General features: G+C 36.8%; 1 protein-coding gene across 4 annotated transcripts in view; it reads left to right on the forward strand.

The window, feature by feature from the left end:
- plpp3 (phospholipid phosphatase 3) overlaps nucleotides 1–11,795 on the forward strand; it is a 112,684-nt gene extending 100,889 nt beyond the window's left edge. For all 4 annotated transcript variants that reach the window (XM_053241965.1, XM_026944339.2, XM_026944340.2 and 1 more), the window contains 3 exons: nucleotides 7,304–7,354; nucleotides 8,236–8,286; nucleotides 11,100–11,795. The gene's annotated coding sequence lies outside the window, so the exon portion shown is untranslated. The remainder of the gene's footprint in view (nucleotides 1–7,303; nucleotides 7,355–8,235; nucleotides 8,287–11,099) is intronic.
- Nucleotides 11,796–12,109: the final 314 nt, after the last annotated feature.

Raw genomic sequence — 12,109 nt, forward strand, 5'->3', positions numbered from 1 at the left:
TCTGTAAAGCACAATGTGCCCCCTCCAGACCATGTGCAGTAGACTGTATCTGCCCAGGCTGACTTCTTCACCCCAATATTTCACATTTTCACATCATTCTTACTCACACACTGTTCCCTACAGTAGACCTCTTACCCTGATTTCCATTCCAGAGTTACGACTCTTTTGAGTCACAGATCTACAAGTTGAATCCAGCTGTCCTTTAAGTGACCTTTTTCTGAGTTTGAACTGAGTGTCCAGGTGTCTGTCCTATTGCTCACATAGCTACCTGTTGTTTTAGGACCCTGTTCTGTGTATTTGGAGAAAATTGCATTCTGATCCATGCTCCTAGAGTCCAACAGACCCTAACTCTCCTGTATGTGCCCTTGCTAATGGCTGTAGCAGAGAGATCTTTAAACTCAAAGCTCAACGGATGATCATAGTATCACTGCCCAAAGCCCAAGGATCCCTTCTAGGGCACTCATGCACTTTTTGTTAGGTTTAAAGGTCTTAGGCCCTCCAGTTGGAGATTAAACCACCACCCTGGTGTTCCTTGGAGCCTGTTGACCGAAGATGGTTTTGGCTATAGTCGCTACAGGTCAGCAGGCTGCTTCAAGGTGTTTCCCCCACCCCAGGAACACTAGATTGAGTTTCACACACAGCAGGTCTGGATCTCAGGACTGAGCCTGGAGCCCCAGAGTCAGCAGGGAATTTGAGCTTGAAGGAGCGAGAAGAAGTTTCAGCCAATATCAATACCATGGTCAAGTATTGTAATCATAGCTTTTTCTGGCTAAGTACACACAGAACACAACATATCACTGTGATATGTAGTTTCACTGTGAATGGATCTCAGATTTGAAAAATAGCTGGGAATGTTTGTTTATCTGTACATGTGGACATCAACATGTTGACAGTTTCATTGCATCTGCATTTTCTCTATTTTCCAGACATCGTAACTCAAGCATTGTTGTCAATGTTTAACCATGTGTGACTTTGCCTAGAGATAAGAAATCAATTTTATTTATAAGATCTAGGGGTAACATCTAATCAGTTTTGATGATGGACCTTCCTGGCTGTGACATACACAAAATATGGGCCAAAAAAACACAGAAATAACACAAATGCCACACAATTCAGCATTCAAAAAATACATGTCATACCAAGGCTCTCCAGTGGGTTGTTTTTAACTGCCAGACAACAAATGCCTAGTAGTTAATCAAACCACAGTCTTGGGATTTAAAGTTACCATTTTTTACTTGCTGAAAAACATTGGCTGACACAGCAGTTAGAAGGTGACGCAGAAATGGAACATATAAATGTGCTCTTGCGCCATGCTTTGGAGGAGATATCTCCTCACCTGTCCCCTGTCCCCTGCAGTCATCCTTATTGGAAGTTTAATCATACTTTTGGACAGCCTCTTTCTGAACCCTGTAGCCTCCTAGTGCTGCCCGTAATGGATGAATCTGTTTGGAAATCCTCTGGCCATTAAATGGAAATTTGGCGTGACCATATGGGAATTTCTGTGCTGGAAGGAGGGACCAGTTCTGTTTTTACTCTTTAGGAGACTTTAGGGGAGAGACATGGAAAGACAAGAAAGAAAAATTAATAAAGACATTGAAAGTAGTGACATATAGTGAGAATTTTAGACTGTTTCAAATACAGTCATTTTTATTATGCACTGTAGAAGTAGTGTCCCTATAATTGAATGAATTAATTAGTTAATTAATGTTTAGATGTAAGAACAGATGAGTTTGATTAACAGAACTACTAACAACGCAATAAAATCAACAAGCATTGTATAGTAAATTTATCATGCTTGTTATTGTTGTATAAAAACAGATCAATATAAAGACAAGTTATTTTGTATGTTATGAATTATGTATTATGTGTATACTGTGCTTCCCAACCCATGACAGTTTAGCTCAGTTAGCTCTGCATGCTGTGGAAATGAGGCACTAATGTAAACAGCCCAGCAATAGAAAACTATTTTAAACTCAAAGAATGAAGCACGGTTCGGAAAAAGAAGACTTCAGTATTTAAAATGAACACTAATCCTGTGTTATAAGGGTAAAAAATGTAAAACGGAAAAGTCAAGTGGAACAAAATAATGAACTTAATATGTTGTGTCTGCATATGTGGATAACACTCACTTCATGTGTGACCCTCATTTGTAGATTTTATTGGCAAGTGGCTTAGTGGTTTGACTCCACACTTGTGTTGCATTCCACTTATGAACAAAGACGCACAAGATTCCATGCAGTCAAATTAGGGCGTGTTTTTAATGATGTTGGGCAATACAGATAACATTTAGGGGAAATTTAGACTCCCTTTTCTGGTTAGATGTGTTTTACTGCATTCTTTGCTAGGAGAAGATGGGGAGAAGTGACTAATGGTGTTTAGATTTGATCATTTGTTGTGATTCACAATCTTTTGGCCTTGCAACAGTCAGTGCTTAGATTTTTCTGTTTGTAAGTCAGCATGATCAAAGTGGCCAATTTGAAAACATTATTCAGACAAAATCAGATATCCATGTGTTATGGAACCAATGTAGTTGAGAAATCTAAATCAAGTCGGTCTTATTTATGTTGCTGTAGATTAAATTTCATGCAACGTCACGCAACCAAACTGGCACCACAAAATGGTTTGAGTTTCCTGGAATCCTTTCCTTTTGCTCAGTAAGCACAGGCTAGACACAGATGAGTTTAACTACTACAATCCAAAGCTAGTGGTAGTTTTTCTTTACTTAGCTAATCTTTGAGTTAACCTTGGTGAGTAGGATCAACTTGTGTGGTGCATGGATGAACACTACAGCATACCCTTCCATAAAACAAAGAGTCTTCGTGGGCCTACAATCCTTGTTTTGTGTCTGACTCAGGTGACTTTTTAAATCATGTACAGATGTGAATACAGAGGAGCACAGAGTGAACAAACAGGAAAACTAATGTATTGGCCACCAGGGGCAGTATTTGCAAAGAGTGCTTGGACCCCACAGACTTCCAAAACTTATTATTATTATTATTATTATTATTATTATTATTATTATTATTATATTTTCTTACTGGTTTTATTTCATGATAAGCTCATCTTTCAGTTAACCTTGTGTGGTGCATGGATAAACCCTAGAGTTTTTTTTTTTTTTTTTTTAAACAAACATGTATAAAATAATATGATTTGTATGCAAAGTTTAACTGCTTATTTATTAGCAAAAATTATCGTAACTTCTTAGTCCTAAATTTCCAGTCCAGTTGATTTTCCACGTAGGGTTTGGAACTGCAGGGTTCTGATGCTGCAGGCTGCCATAAATTTAGGCTTATTTACACTAAATAAAAACTTTTAATATATAAATAGCAATAAATAAATAAGTGACTAAGAAAACGTATGTGATAATAAAGACTTGGGCTTCAGACCATCTGAATTTGTGTAAAATCCTCTGAATGTTCAGAGTCATGTTGTGTAAAAGGCGAGTGAGAGATGTTACTAAACCTGCAGATCAGGTTTTGTTTTGTGTGTCTGACTCGGGAGACATTTTAAATCATGTACAGACGTGAATACAGAGGACAAACACAGGAAAACTAATGTTATTCTTGCTGCAGGTAAGTGAATGAAGAGCTCTTTTTAAATAGAAACATCATTGTAACAGGCTGAAAGTAATGCTTTAATTAGGAATCTTAAAAATATCAATTTTAAGTGCCAAGGCATTCATTTTCTATCAGGCAGTGGCTGATTACTCCCATGTCTGACTCTTCTATTGTATGTCTTTTTAAATAAATAACCCAGTTAAAAGGATTATGAAGTTTGTTTCTAAGGGACAATAATTTTTCTTGAAAGAGAGCTAATGTAGTATTCAGAAACAGTGTTGGCTTTATGGTCAATTAAATGTTGCAGCATACACAGATAGCATTATGTGTTAGGCATTCGCCTAATGATGATGTAATGCTGTATTCAAAATGTACTGACCGGCTAAGAATACAATGCCATGAAAAAGTATTTGCCCCCTCCCAAGTTATCCACTGAATAATGAATGAGACTTGAGTGTTGACTGAGAGAGAGAAAGAGAGAGGGGGAAAAGAGTGCAAACAGATTATTAGGTATGCTCTTGTTCTATAGTGGTTTAACAGAATGTTTGTTGTGTGAAAAGTGCAAGCATGGACTCCATCAGGACTAGCTTTGACAGCATAACTAAAGGAAGAGCCATAAAGTGAATACAGGCTTGAAAATACCCTGGGACTGTCATGCGACAGAGTTGGAGGGTGTAAATGCAGTTTAGAGTGTTATTAAAAAGACCAGCAAACAGATCCAAAATGTGAGGCAAAGAAGAAATAGGCATGAAGTCAGGCACTCAGCAAACAACAACACAAGGGCAAATCCAAAAGGTGTGCACGATTAAAACTCAGGTGACTGTGAATATGATGGTGGAGTGTTGTGATAGGGATTGTAGTCCATGGAGGCCATGTTTGTAGGCTGCAGTGTGTTCTGGGAAGTGGAGTCCTGATTCTGGCAATGACATGACAGGGACATAAAGCAACCTACCACTCCACCATCAACAAACCTGAGTGAACATGTTGGGGTGGAGGGCAATGGTTGGCAACAGCATCCAAACATTTTACCAGTTTATGCTGTTTAAACTGTCTATGCCCATGAACCTTCTAGATCTGGGCCTATTAAGAAATAGCTTGACTAAACAAATACAGTAAGTTTTCAGCCTAGAGTTAAAGATGGAGTCTGTGTCTGAGTCCCAGATACTATTTGGAAAGTATAACTCCATAACTGGGGAGCTTTAAAAAAGAAAAGGCTCCGCTGGCTGCTATAATCCTCATTATTCTTGGTACTAATAAATGGTCTGCTGCATTCTGGACTAACTGGAGCTTGTTTATGCACCAACTGGAGCATCCAGACAGCAAGGCATTACAATAGTCCAACCTAGAGATAACAAAATCCTGAACTATTTTTTCTGCATCACGTAATGACGTTATATATCTTGGCAATATTTCTGAGATGAAAAAAGACTATCCTAGTAATATTACTTACATGAGCTTCAAATAAGAGACTGGAGTCAATCATTTCACCACGTTCTTTCACTGTTCCACATGATGTAACTGAAAGGCCATCCAGAGTTATATAATCAAAAAGCTTACTTCTAGCTGCCTGTGGTCCTAATAGAAGTACTTCTGTCTTGTTGGAATTAAGTAGGAGGAAGTTACTCAGCATGCAGAGTCTACTGTCCTTTACACATTCCTCAACTTTTTAAGCTAGTGTCAACAGCATAGCATTGGAACCTGATACCATGAGTTACTGAGAGAATGAGCTTGAGAATGAAACTATTAGGGTTGAGCTATGCATTATATCACAAGGTCTCAAAATATATTGTATGCTACCCAGAGGTAGCATATATATCTGATAACGACCATTCAAACAGCACCTGAGCCAGGAAAGAGCCATTTTCTTAACTCCAACAACATTTTCCAGTCTAACTAGAAGAATATTATAATCTGTGGTATCGAAAGCTGCACTAAGGTCAACCAACACAAGCAAGACATAGCCCTGATCATAGGCCAATAGTAGGCCATTTACCACTTTAACCAGTGCTGCCTCTGTACTGTGATGATGCCTAAATCCTGACTGAAAGATTTCATGAATGTTATTCCTATGTAAGAGCGAGACTGATGGCTGTGCTAAAGCCTTCAACCTTTTCTAGAATCTTAGAGAAAAAAGGGAGGTTTGATATTGGCCTATATTTAGACAAATGACAAGCGTTGAGTTTGAGTTGTATAAAATCAACTATAACTGCTAGTTTAAAGGATTTAGGTACATAGAGAGTGCTAAGGGAGGAATTGATTATTTGTAATAGAGGTTCGGTTGCTTCTGGTAGTATCTGTTTGTGGAAATGTGTATCTGTTTAAGGATATAGTACACAAGTTGATGATTTTGAAGGGGTAATTAATGAAAATTCTTTGCTACTACACACTGTTGGTATTTGTGCTTCTGTGGTGATCTTGGTCCCAGTTAGCTACTGAATTAAATAAGAATCAAGGATTATTTTTGTTAACATGTATTAGGGTGGAGAGACATGCTGATTTAGCAGCACTAAGAGGCTTTCGATAGTTAAGAAGACTCTTCTTGCATGCAGTTTGGAATACCAATTTAGTTGAATTTATATTTTAACTTTTGAGTGGTCTGGTTTAAGGTGCAAGTATGATCATTATACCAGAGTACTAGTTTTTTCTCTCTAATTAGTTTTCTTTTAAGAGGGGCTTACATTACCTAAAGAGTAGTGGAACACTGACACTAAGTATTCAGTTGCCTGATCAAGTTGTCTGTGTTCAGACAGTGAACCAATCAAAGTCAACGACTCTGGGAGATTTTCAATAAAACTGTGTGCAGTAGCTACCGTGATTGTATGCTTGATATGGTAGCATGGCAGGGTGCATGTATTATGTACAAGACACATTATAAATGAAATGAGCTAGTAATATGAGATAGCTTCAGGCTGGGATAGTGTAACTATGTTGCTTATATTAATCCAAATGTCAGTATTAAAGCATGGGTGTTTCTGCCATAAAGACCTTTCACTAATGAAACTAGTCCTTTCTAGTGATTGAGTGCACACCTGTAATGCTGCAATCTTCTCCATTAGGGTGCTAACTAGTCCACATTTCTTACAAATAAAGCTATTACTAATGATAGAAGAAGAAGAAGCACTCGACACACTGAACAAGCTCAGTGTTGGCCATTTTGAATGTATTAAACTTACCTTATTCATAGATTTCTGGTGAGGATTTCAGGCCAATCCAATGTGGATGGCCTTTGTTTACTGTCTATATAAGTAAAACATATTCTTAAAAAAAAAAAAAAAAAAAAAGTGGCTATCAAAAGAAAAGAAAAGTAAAGACAACACATGATAGTGTAGAAATTACTGATGATAAAAATGTCCTGGCAAACGTTTCAAAAACAGGGACTCATTACATTATATCATTACATCATAATTTTTAGAGGAATCCCAAAAATATTACCCTCCTTGTAAATAATTACATTTGTGTATGCTGCAGCTTTTATGGAGAAGTCTTAGAGCTGATGCATAACTAAAATGCTCAAAGAAGTTATGATTACAGATTAGACTCATTTTAATATTGTAAATGTTTGTAATAATTATTTTTGCAAGTGAAATGAGAAGGTGCACATATTTAAAACTGTTACTTTATTTTACAGTTAGAAGCTAAGGGTTGCTAAAATGAAATATTAATACTTAATTACAGTAGAGTAAGAGGTGCACAAGAGGGCGGTTTTATGTGTTTATAGATTGTTTACTTAAATTCCTTTCCTGTAGATTTTCTGTTGCATGTTTTGCGTCATGTGCATGTCAATGGGCCTTAGTCAGGTAAGTAGATCCATTAAAATAAAAATAAAATAAAAATGCTTGCTTCCTTGCTTGCTTATTTACTTACTTACTTACTGTGGGGTCCAGAAGTCTGAGAGAAAAATCTGGATTTTTTTAATTTAAAACTGGAAATAAACACAAAGTTTTAGAATTTTTAAAATTCTAAAACAAAAAAGGAAAAGTGCAACACATTGACTATTTAATATTCAAGAAGCACAATTTCTGTCACTATTAAATTTAAGCAGATTTCTGATATTGACCATGTTAACTCCTTTGTACAAAAGATCAGATTTTCCATAAGTCTTATCCCTTCCATTGAAGCACATGTTCAGGTGACACACCGATGGATTTGATCTAACATGGATCATAATTTTTTACACAAGCTGATGGAGTCTGTGTCAGTTCGAGTGCATACTGTCATTAAAGCAAAAAGGGGATGCAGCAAACACTAACAAATTTTGAAATTCATGTAAATATTTCTAAGATTCTGCTTTTCACAAGTTGTTACTGACAATAACAACTGTGTTAAATTGAAAAAAGAATGCCAAACAGATGCATTTTCACTAGTGGTCTTAGACTTCTGGACCCCACTGTACTACTTTTTTCCTTCCTTCCTTCTATCATCCCTTATTTACTCACTTTTGTATTTACCAGAAAAGTAAAGTAGTAAAGTATTTTATCTATCACACACTTTCTTAAGTATTAAAATTATGAATGAAATAGTATTTCATATTGCACATCTAAGTTACAGCTAGCATTCATTATTGTACATTTAAATATTTAAAAGATGTATGACAGATAATTATCCTCCTCTTCTATTTTATTTTATTTATTCATTTCGTGTTTTTATTGCTTCTGTATAACCTAATTCTTTCTGTCAGGGGATGCAAAGATCAGACAAAGATAGCCGTGTCGTCTCCCCCAAAAAAAAGGTAACCAGATTTTCTTTCTTCGTTTAGTCCAAAGTAGTGTTCCGCTACTGTTGTATTTTAAACCTGCAGGCACATTCACACCAGGCGAATCGGCTCATGTAACGTGTCACATCATGCATCATTTCAAGACCTCATTACATTCCATTTAAAAAATCATTTCAGTCCACGCCGGCTGCATAGCATCAGATCCCAGAATGTGTGTGAGTGAGTTTAAACTCCATAGAATATAGAATTAATGACCGATGGGTGAGCTGTGGCTGAGAGGGGGCGTGGTTATCACCAAGGGTTTCTGGTAGCTCTCAAAGTAGACTTATTCCATTAATTATTCAAGATTCAAGACCTTTATTATGCACAAGGTTCCTTGTACAATGAGATTCTTAGTTTAAAAATATAATAAAGAAAAATTAAAAAAACAAAAAAGAAAAAGAAAATAAATTTAAAACAATATATGAAAGTATAAAGGCATAATAATAATAAATAAAAATATAGTTTTTTGATATGTAGTGCAGACTGAAATATGTAAAAAAAAACTACTGGAATAAACAACAGTGGTATAAATAAAATATATACAGTCCCCTCCAAAAGTATTGAAACAGCAAGGCCAATTGTTTTATATTTGCTATACACTGAAGACATTTGGGTTTGAGATCAGAAGATTGATAAGCTTTTTAAAAAAATGTCCTAATATTTACATCAAGATCTGTTAAATAGCTTAGAAGATGGCACCTTTGGTGGCAGACCACCCACTTTTTAGGTGAGCAAAAATATTAGAATAGATAGCATTAAAGGAAATTAAAGTAAATAACACTTAATATTTGGTTGCATATCCCTTGCTTGCAATAACTGCTGATGAGTGGTTTGTATCTTGTGTGGCCTCTATATTTCTGCTCTCGAAGTCTTCGAATGGTGGATTGTGATACCTTCACCCCTGCCCTGTGGAGTTTGTTGGTGATTTCACCAATGTCTGACTGTTGGTGATGTCTGTCATCTACTGCTTTTGTTTTCCTTGGCCGACCTGTTTGATGTCTTGTTGTTAGTAAACCAGTGGTTTCTTTCTTTTTCAGGACATTCTGAATTGTTGTATTGGCTATGCCAATTGCTTGTGGAATGGCTATGATCGATTTTCCTCCTATAGACAGCTCTCTGGTCTTCATGTTGGTTTATCCTTTTTAACAACAAATGTCTTCACAGGTGAAACCTAGGGCTCAAACCAAGAGTAGACATTCAGGGCTATTAATTGTTTAAACAGTCAATCTAACAGGGCACACCTGGGCAACAAGAAACACCTTAAGTCACGTGTTCCAATATTTTTGATCACTTTGGTGGTTTCAAACAAAAAGTGGCAAGTTGTTTACACTTCTAGATATAAATATCATGATATTAAAGTTGAAATTTTTATCTATTATCTCATATTCATCTTTTGATCTCAAACACAAATGTCTTCATTGTAGAGAAAAAAAAAAGAAAAATAATTGCCTTTGTTGTTCCAATGCTTTTGGAGGGGACTGTATACTCTTATGGCCAAAAGTATGTGGACACTTGGCCATCACAACCATATGTGCTTAGTACCTCTTTGCTGTTATAATATTCTCCACTCTTCTGGGACGTATTTTCACTAGATTTTGAAATTTGGCTGTGAGGATTTGCCCACTCAGACACAAGACCATCAGAGAAGTCAGGCACTGAAAAGTCAGGTGAGGAGGCCTGGCAAGTAGTCAGCATTCCAATTCATCCCAAAGGTGATGAGCCACAGAGTGAGCATGTACCAGACTTCGGTACTGATCCAAGGCCTCTGGTTGGGATAAGTGTAAATGGGTCTTCCTCAGCGCAATGTTTTCTACGTATGTGCTGGTAGGCTGTCACAGTGTAGACACACTCTTCAGTGTTAACTGTAGAGTCTTATAAAAAAATAAAAAAGGGTGACATGGTCTCAGCGTCCGAGATGGGGTCATGGTTTAGCTTTGTATGCAACACAAATCTTTCAATACACATGCTGTAATGTGCTTTTCTCCCTGGAAGGAATTAGGAAATGTTGAATGAATTTTGTAGACTGCACTGTTTTAACATCCACCGCGATGATGAAAACAGCATCTGGGTGCAGAGTTTCATATACACTGAAGCTGAGTACTGAGCTGAATGCTGTCTCAACGTCCACCTGAGGTGGAATGTAAACAGCAGCAATGAAAAAAGCACTAAATTCCCTTAGTAGGTAAAAGGGTTGGCATTTCATATGTAATACTTTTGTCAGCTGAACATTGTTTCTCTGTAATCATGACATCCATCCACCACAAGTTGTTCACAAATATGCAGACTCCCCCATTCTTGCAGACCTCCTCTGTGAGAGTCCAGTGTATCCTAGTTTAGCCAGGTTTCTGTGAAAATAAAGGCGATGTTGTTTTTTTGTATTCCCATAGTGTCATGGTGAGGGCTCTTAACTCATCCCTTTTGTTTGCGCACACTGGCCAGCAGTAGGCTCGGTAGAGGCAGCATGTTAGCTCGAGTCTTTAGCCTAGCATGTAATCCTCCTCTCTTGCTTCTTCTCCTCTTCTGTTAGTTTAGGTAAGATGGAAGGATGTATTGTTGGGGAAACAACACATGTTCTGTAACAGTACCAGCCATTTCCTGCTCAAAATACAGTTGTGCATGCAAAAGTACAAAATACAAAAATACAAAGTACATGCAAAAGGTTTGCTGGAAGCTGCAGGTTGTGAGTGTTTACTAAGGTGTTGCAAGGTGTTTGCTCGGGTATTTTCATTTAAAATATTATTCAGAAGTTAATGGGAGATACTGTACTGGGTTTTCCTCTCTAACAGTGGGACCTCAGTGAACAGGAGTTTCACTTCATTATCAGAATCCTGTCCATTGGATTGGTGGATGCTGACCCTGACATTCTGCACCACTTAAAAGAGTACCGAGATCTGCACAGAATTTCGTCCTGAGAATGACATCCTCATCCATAAGACAGGCTGCTGTACGACGCAACAGTCATGACACTTCCTTTCTGACTAGGAGAGCACTTCATAGCAATAGTTCAGTACATAAATGAGATTTTTTTGTTATATTAGAGCAGGCAGGAGATTTCACGTTCTGCATCATGATCATGTTTAATGGTACTAGACCTAAGGAAGTGCAAAATGTGCAACAACAATATTTCACTTTTAGCAATGTAACAATTCTTTAGAAAACAGCACAAATTTACAAAAACACAGGTGCAATTTATTAATTGGAGAACACAAAATTGCAAATTAAGAGCATGAAAAATTCACTTCCACACATTACCTCAATTTCAAGACCTTAATTATTGAAACAACTAAATAGTAATATTACTAATAGTGATACTACAAACTATACTAAATACTAAATAAACAACTCTATTGGCCTTGAGTTCTAATGTGTCTGAAAGCCCTTTAATGGCTTAACTGATGTGTTTTGTACCAGTCATAATCATGCATGATTTCCACTGTATCAAAACTATGTTTGTCTGGGAATAAAGGGACAATTGTCATTCAGTGTTTGTAATGTGATTCCTTAAAATGAGTTTGTATTTCATCATATTGTAATACACATGATTACACTGTTTTTCACTGAACCCTTATTTAGCATACCTGTGCACTTTTTGAGTATATTTTTGAGTACGTAATGTTAATGGAGAAAATTTTTGGTATGACATTTATAACTACACCAGCTCTCTGATAGCAGCTATTGTTTGCTTTTGTTTTGATTACCTGAAACCTGGTGTTATTGTGTTAAAAAAAAAAAATTTACACAATAACCAACAATCAACAGACTAGTACAATACACTACTAGGGCACATCACTTTGAC

The sequence above is a fragment of the Pangasianodon hypophthalmus genome, chromosome 19, assembly GCF_027358585.1.
Source record: "Pangasianodon hypophthalmus isolate fPanHyp1 chromosome 19, fPanHyp1.pri, whole genome shotgun sequence".
Taxonomy (NCBI): domain Eukaryota; kingdom Metazoa; phylum Chordata; class Actinopteri; order Siluriformes; family Pangasiidae; genus Pangasianodon; species Pangasianodon hypophthalmus.